The sequence below is a fragment of the Triticum dicoccoides genome, chromosome 1A (assembly GCF_002162155.2).
Source record: "Triticum dicoccoides isolate Atlit2015 ecotype Zavitan chromosome 1A, WEW_v2.0, whole genome shotgun sequence".
NCBI classification, from domain to species: Eukaryota; Viridiplantae; Streptophyta; class Magnoliopsida; order Poales; family Poaceae; genus Triticum; species Triticum dicoccoides.
Genome location: NC_041380.1, coordinates 121,578,225 through 121,587,041, shown reverse-complemented (window position 1 = coordinate 121,587,041; position 8,817 = coordinate 121,578,225).

Genomic DNA, 8,817 nt, shown 5'->3' with positions numbered 1-8,817 from the left:
CTTTTTCTTCGGGGATCCCCACCCCACCGCCCAATGAACGCCCCCAACCGCCGGTGACTGCCAACTAGAGGTCTCACGATTTCGAGTACCCACCGACCACTAATTTATTACCATTTATGTCCTTCATATACGCGCTGACGGGTGGGCCCTATGGTAATGTGCGCTGCTGAATGTGGACCATTTGCCTGGACAATTGATCGTGTTATCAACAAATTACGGAGTTGTATGGTGAGCCAGTGACCGTATGATCACCCTAAAATGTACACCTATTTTATTAACACAGTACAGACTCAAACTACCATTTCTTTCTTTCATATACGGGCTGACAGGTGGGCCCCATGGTTACGCGCCCCGATGGTGCAACACTAGTTGCGCCGCGTGAAACGTTTGACTGGTCAATTGATTGTGTCATCAACAAAATACGGAGTTGTACGGGTGAGCCAGTGACCGTATAATCATGATATGTATTTGTTTAACATGGTACAGACGCAAGGGCTCATATATACGCGCAAGCACTCACTGCTATAAGCGCACACACACGAACCCTACCCCTATGAGCACCTTCGAGAGAGTGGGCCAGCATATATGATCTTGAGATTTTACGAAGTCACCATAGGTGCCTCGTAGTCGAGTGCAACGTCTCCTCCCACTGAACGTACATCGCCAGAAAATACTGAAATTAACACAAGATAAATGCGAGCACCGGGATTTTAACCTTGGTGGGCTTGAGAAACCACTGTCCTCTAACCATCCAACCACATGTTGGTTAGCACGACAAAATGTATGTGGTGACCGTGATGAGCTTATTCTGAAGTCTAGTGACCATATCGTGCTTTCGCTTCAAATACAATGATCGTAAGTGTCGTCAACAAAATACGGAGCACGCATCAAATGCAAAGTCCGTCAGTGTCATCAACAAAATATGGAGACATATCATGAGCTAGATACCGTTGTACTATTGTATATGCTTATTTTCTTAGTGGCCAATTGCGTGTGTGGTGTGGTGGGCACATCATTTCTAGTTGTGGTGGGTCAACATGAATACTCATGGGTCGGTTCCACCCTGTGCCACATATAGGTTGGACCGAGACGTGTTATACGAAGACCCATGTGGAGGACTCGGCGTACAACACGAAGCTACCAGAGTCATGGAGGACTCTATCCCCACTGGTGATAAGCCGACTATATATGATTTGTAACCCTAGGCCCTTAGTATGTTATACAAGCTTGGGGGCTAGTTCGTCGATAGTATACACACACGCACAATGCCTGGTATTCATGTGTACTTTGTACACACCCCTATCACTAATATATAGTACCAGGAGTAGGCTCTTTCTTCAACTGCAAGGGTCCGATCCGAACTAGGGTAAAACTTTGCCTCGTATTACCATCCATCCTAACAGCCAGGGATATCCTACCGAATGACATGATGAAATCATATTTGCCAACTACTAAGAGAGAGGTGTGTTGGGGGGGCAATGTGTGCGAGAGAGGCCTAAGGATAATGTGCATGCGGGAGACACGTAGGCACATATATGTGCATATAGAGGGCTAGTAGAGACCTGCATGTGTATATATGCATGTGAGAGAAATAGTGTTTTCCAACTGAGATTAGTGAAAAGAGTGGTACATAGTAGTCAGAAAGAGAGAGAGAGAGAGAGAAATAGAGAGAGCATGTGCGTGAGACACCCCGACACCCTGAGAGAGATTGTGAGCATGTGTGAAAGAGAAATGCCGATGCATATAAAGTGTGTGCACTTATGCGTTAGATAGAGAGATATATAACACGTTTGTGAGAACGGGGCGAGGCATAGTGCATCTACGTGTAAAAGGCAGTTCTACGCATTAAATTAAAATATAAATGGCATTATTATTTTTGGATGAGATCATTAATTTTGCAAATTGCGTATGGACGAAAATCGGTCTATCAGACACACATACTCTATTGAATTCTAGCATGTGCATGTGTTTATTTCATATTATCGATCCATAGAGTGAGAGCGGTTTGAAATACAGGCAATGGATGCTTTTGCAATTTAGATATAAACATTAATTAGTGCACTCCATGTTATTAGTGTGAAGCACTTTATACATTTGTCACTTGCATGGATACATTCCAAATTGCTAGCTACGAAATAGAATACATGTCAAATTCAACATATAGGGTGTTTCGAAGATTAGAATTCATAGGAAGTGCATTCATCTATTTGAACCCGAGATAATGGCATTTCTAAATTAGATGTAAAAGGGGGCATCAATCTTTGTTGTGAGTTTGAACATGCTATATATATTCATACGCATATCTAACTTTTTTTCCAACCAAGGAGATTATATCTGGAACCATGCATGAACTGAGGTAAGTTGCATATTTTTTAATATATACTCGTGTACAATGTATATTCAAATGTACCCCCTCCATTCCAAAATAATCGTAGCTTTAGGATTTTCAAGAGTAAAGATTTGTGAAGTTTGACAAATCTTGAAAGTTCAATTCAAGAGAACCGAAAACGTTAATGCTTTTGCTCCCAAATATTGAAGGAAGCGCCAAATAGGCCTCTGGTCACCCGAAACCGCGCGAGACTAATGTTTTGGTGGTAGGAAATTACTATCCTAACTCTGGCCTGTGTAGCCTATCGGCCTGATGTCCAAAGGTCTAAACCGGGGTAGGTTTGTAACTTCACCAAGACGCCAGTCTCAACCGCCTCCGAGAAGCATTCATATGCCGTGGGCACCTACCCATGCGCTCAGCCGAAATCTATCTTGCCCACATTTGGGACACCTCACATGACTGTCCTACCCCCAACCCGCAATATGTCTGAAATTTTAGATGGGGGCAAAGTTTGTAACTTTCCCCAAATTTCAAACAAGCGCGTCTCGAACAAAAACATTGTTCCCCCTTAGTTCCCCGCCTCCCTCTGTTTCCCCATTCATACTCAGTGGGCGCGAAAACGCCCTCTCCACTAGCCGCGAAAGCCCAGCCTCCTCCGTCCTCCACCCCATAGCGGCCAATCCACCGCCGCCCTCCTCCATCACGCCGGAGCCGGTACCCCGACGTCGTCGTCCAACGCAACCGCAACCGCAACGCCCTCAAGGACTTAGCAGCTGAAGCTGAGGCAGAGCTGCCTCCACGACGCTAACGCCGACGTGCACCGTACCAGAAAAACTCTGACCACACCGTCCTGCGCCTCACTGCTGCGGCTCCACTGTCGCAACCTTCCACCACACCGGAGTTGTTCCCGCTACGCCGTCATTCGCCACCTCGGATCTGCTTCCCCACCACCGACATACGGCCATCGCACCACACTCAACAACTTGGCCATGGGTTCATCCAAGGCTGCACCGTCCTCCACAACTTCTGGTTTCCGGCGAACAACAAGAAGATCATCGGAAAAACAGAAGGAGGACACAACACTGCCAGCAGAAAGAGGTACTCCTTGTCCCTTATTCGTGCAAATCTTACGTCTCCGCTCACACCGTATTCATCCCACGAAAGAAACTAGTTGAGCGCTTCTTACTGCATCTTCTTCGTGATACTAAATGCACAAGGTTTCCTCCCTTTTACTATTTCACCTTTGCTAGAGGTCAGTAGCCCGCCTGGATTTCAAATCAGGGTCAGTCGAACCGCAATTAAAAGAAGCAGGACCCGCTTAGGCGCGTGGAGCACCTAGTCCGCATGTTCCCCGGGTGAGCGGCGCATCGGTGTCTATCATAGGGGTGTGGGGTGCAGGAGCTGCTTGCGCCCGATCTGGAGGTCGGCGAGGCTTGAATGGATGGCCGGGGTGGCGGTGCTAAGCACGGCGGTAAGGTGAGGTTGAGGGGAGGGCGCAGGCAGGGGAGGAATACTGGGCCGGTGGTCGCTGGCGTTTTGAGGAAAATCGTCAACACTGACTGTCTAGAGGTAGATGAAGGCGATCTGCCCGTTCTTTGTACATCGGACGGTGCAGAAAAAATGGACAGGCCTATTTTCTTTCAGTCGACTGCAATTCCCCCACACCACCATCGCAGGTGCTTGCTCTTACTTGGCAGTGTGATATGTGGTTGCATGTTGCATATGGTGTCTACCTTGTAATGCTTCTAATTAGGGTAAATTGCATCTGCTTAGTTAACACATTATACCTGTGAATATGACATGCCTTCCTGTTTTTGGTACATACTACGTCTTTCTATTAACCATGTTCTTACATCAAACGACTTTTCTTGTGTATCCCTCATCAATGCTCCTAATTTGTTAAATTGCATCTCCTTAGCTTACACATTATACATGTGAATATGACACGCCTTCCTGTTTTGGGTACATACTACATCTGCCTATCACACCATGTTCTTGCATCAAACTACTGTTCTTGTGTATCACGCGCCTATCGCTTATGATGAAACAGTCACGCGCGTGGGTTAATATGAGACGCGATACTCTTATAAAGAATGCAATTTAATCCTCTCCACATGATTCTCATGAAACAGCAAGCCTAAATGAAGATATTGAATGTAGCTCTGTACCTGAAGACCGCACTTCCCCTACACCACCATCACAGGTGCTTGCTCTAACTTCGCAGTGTGATATGTGGTTGCATGTTGCATACGGTGTCTAGCTTGTAATGCTTCTAATTAGGGTAAATTGCATCTGCTTAGTTTACACACTATACCTGTGAATATGACATGCCTTCCTATTTTTGGTACACACTACATCTATGTGTTAACCTTGTTCTTACATGAAACTACCTCTCTTCTATATCCTGCATCAATCACTTACGATGAGTCACCTTTATTCGTTGCATATTGCATATTATTTCTAGCATGTTGCCATGTATTGCTTCTAATTTGGTCAAATACATTTGTTAGGGCACCCTTTTAATTTGGCAGAGTGATATTGGTTTCATCTTTCATATGGTTTCTAGCTTGCATCTATTCTAACAAGTTCAAGCACCTTGTGCTTAGTTTACACTTTATACATCATACATGTCAATATGTCACGCCGTACTATTTTTCATACATATGCCATCCTCCTATCATGCGGCTGCCTTACATGAAAGTAGTGTTCGTCAGTATCATGCATCAATGAGTTCTGAAGAGCAAATTTTATTCCTTTTTCTTGTGGGTTTGACTTGACAAGGCAAAATCAAGAAAGAGGAAGGAAAATAGTAAGGAAGGCGATGATGGTGGTCCTCTGCAGCAACGTAAATGGAGCATCTGTACCGATTCTCCTTGTACTGATAGTGCATTACAAGGTCCAAGTCTCAGCTCCCCTACTCCACCATCCAAGGTGCTTGCTCTAACTTGGCAGTGTGATATCTGTTGCATGTTGCATATGGTGTCTAGCTCGTATTGCTCCTAATTAGTGTAAACTGCATCTGCTTAGCTTACACATGATACATGTGAATATGACACGCTTTCCTATTTTTGGTACATACTATATCTGTCTATCACACCATGTTCTTACATGAAACTACTCTTCTTGTGTATCCGGCATCAGTCACTTATGATGGGACACCTTTAAGTTGGCAGTGTGATATTGGTTTGCATCTTGAATATGATTTCTAGCATGTATTGCTTCTAGTTTGATGAACGCCGCCTATGACGAGACAGTTTTAACTTGGCAAAGTGATATTGATTGCACGTTCCATATGGTGTCTTGCAGTGTTTCTAATTTGTTGAAGTGCCTTCTGCTTAGTTACCACATAATAGGTGTGAATATGTCAAGCCGTCCATTTTTTCGTACATATTCCATCCTCGTATCATGACTTTGCCTTTCATCAGAGTAGTGTTTGTCAGTATCATGCATGAATGAGTTCTGAAGAGCAAATGATATTCCTTTTTCTTGTCGGTATGACCTCACAATGCAAAATCAATGAAGCTGAAGGAAATTGGCAAGGCATTGGATGATGGTGGTCCTTCCAAGCAACTGAAACGGAGGTTCTCTACAAATTCTACTCCGCCATCCTCCCAACAAGATTCGCAAGACAACGCAAGGCTAGACAGTCAACGTAGTTGTGTAGATGATGAGCACATCTCCCCTAATCCACCATCACATGTGCTTGCTCTAACTTGGCACTATTATATGTGGTTGCATGTTGCGTATGATTTCTAGCTTGTATTGCTTCTAACTTTGTTGAATTGCATCTGCTTACTTTACACATAATGCTTGTGAATATGATATGTGTTCCTGTTTCTACATCAGACTACTATTCTTGCATATCTCGCATCAGTCACTTATGATAAGGCACCTTTAAGTCGCCACTGTGATATTGGTTGTGTCTTGCATATGATTTCTAGCATGTACTGCTTCTAATTTGTTGAAACGCCATATAGTTTGAACTTGGCAGAGTGATATTGGTTGCATATTTCATATGGTGTCTAGATTGCAGTGCTTCTAATTTGTTGAAATGCCTTCTACTTAGTTACCACATCATAGGTGTGAATATGTCACACCATCCTATTTTTCATACATATTCCATCCTCGCATCATGTGTTTGCCTTTCATCCGAGTAGTGTTCATCAGTATCATGCATGAATGAGTTCTGAAGAGCGAATTTTATTCCTTTTTCTTCTAGGTTTGACTTCACAATGCAAAATCATTACAGCTGAAGGAAATTAGTCCGGCAGTGGATGATGGTGGTCCTTCGGAGCAACTCAAACAGGGGGTCTCTACAGATTCTACTCCGCCATCCTCCTAACAAGATTTGCAAGACAACACAAGGCTGGACAGTCAACGTAGCTGTGTAGATGATGAGCACATCTCCCCTACTCCACCATCACATGTGCTTGCTCTAACTTGACACTATTATATGTGGTTGCATGTTGCATATGATGTCTAGCTTGTATTGCTTCTAACTTGAATTGCATCTGCTTACTTTACACATAATGCCTGTGAATATGACACGTGTTCCTGTTTCTAGAACATACGTGTACATGATGAGCACATCTCCCCTACTCCACCATCACAGGTGCTTGCTCTTACTTGGAACTGTTATACGTGGTTGCGTTTTCCGTATGATGTTTAGTTTGTATTGCTTCTGATTATGTTGAATTGCATCTGCGTAGCTTACAACTTATACCTGCAACGATCACTTACCCATAAGACACATTTAACTTGGGATTGTGATGTAGGTTGCATCTTGCATTGTCTTCTAGCTTGTACTACTTCTAATTTCTTGAAATGGCACTTACAACGAGAAACTTTTTCCCTGATAGAGTGATATTGGTTGCATGTTCATATGGTGCCTAGCTTTCATTTCTTCTAATTTTGTTGAAATGCCTTCCGCTTACTGTTTTTTCATACATATTCCATCCTCCAATCGTACGTGTGAATATGAAACGCCGTCTTTTTTTGTATATATTCCATCCTCCTATCCTGGACTTGCCTTACATCAAAGTAGTGTTCGTTTGTATCATGCATCAGCCAGTTATGCAGAGCTAATTTTATTCATCTTCTTGTGGTTTTGACTTCATAAGGCAATATCAGAAAATAGGAAGGAAAAGAGTAAGTTAGAGGATGTTGGTGGTCCTTCGCACCGACACAAACAGAGACTCTCTAGATTTGCCACTGCTACTGCTAATGAAGTTGAAGTCCCAAGTCTATAAGATGAGTTCATCTCCCATACTCCACCATCGCAGGTCCTTGCTCTAAGTTGATAGTGTGATAATTGGTTTCATGTTGCATATGTTATCTACCCTGTATTTCTTCTATTTTGATTAAATTGCACCTGCTGAGTTTATACGGTATACGTGTGCATATGGCATGGCTTTCTGTGTCTAGAATACACTGCATCTATCTATCATACCATGTTCTTACATCAAAGTACCGCTGTTGTGTATCCCGCATCAGTCACTCATGATTGGACGCTTTTAACATGGCAGTTTGATAGTGGTTGCATCTTGCATTGATTTCTACGTCGTACTGCTTCTAATTTTTCGAATTGCCACTTATGACAAGACACTTTTAACTTGGCAGAGTAATATTGGTTGCATCTTTCATATGGTGTCTAGCTTGCATTACTTCTATTTTCTTGAAAATCCTTCTGCTTCATTTGCACATCGTAGTTGTGAATATGTCATGCCGCCCTGTTTTTCTTACATATTCCATCCTCATACAGTTGTCTTACATCAAAGTATTGCGTATCTGTATCATGCATCAATGAGTTCTGAAGGGTGATTTTATTCTTTTGTGTTGTGGGTGCAGCTTGACATGGCAAAGTCAAAAAAGAGCAAGGAAAATAATATAGTAGGGAGTGCTATTACTCGTCGGGTGAAACGGAAAGGTTCTGCCGTCGAGATTCTGCTGGTACTTATAGTGCAGTAGAAGGTCCAAGTCCACCGGCTAAATCTACAAACTCAGTATCACCTGCTCCACCAGCTGCAGCATCCGCTTCAACTGTACCAGCATCTCAACGAGTTACTCGTTCGTTTTCTCCGGAACTGGCCAGTTCCCAAGCTGCCTTCACACCTAACACTACTTCCGAAGCACTGCTGACATAACAGGACTTGGCAAGATCAGATGAACCTCATGAGCATCAACACCAAGACGGTACCTGACCGAGTCAAGTTGCAGTTGCATGCTCCTTTATATGTACTCTCACAGTTTGATGTACACTAACACTTTCCATATTCGTTGTTGAACTAGCACCACGGCGCAAGCGGAAACAGACATCAGGGATAATGCTTGATAGATTAACAAAATCTAAAGGAGGAAGAATGGAGATCCATTTTGAGGCAGGTTTAAAAAGGCCACGTGATGCTACATAGTCAGCCAAGTTAGTATCAAAAGCAGCAGTTGCCGTTAGGTGTCATGCACGTATCCTCCCAACGTGGATTTAGTACAGG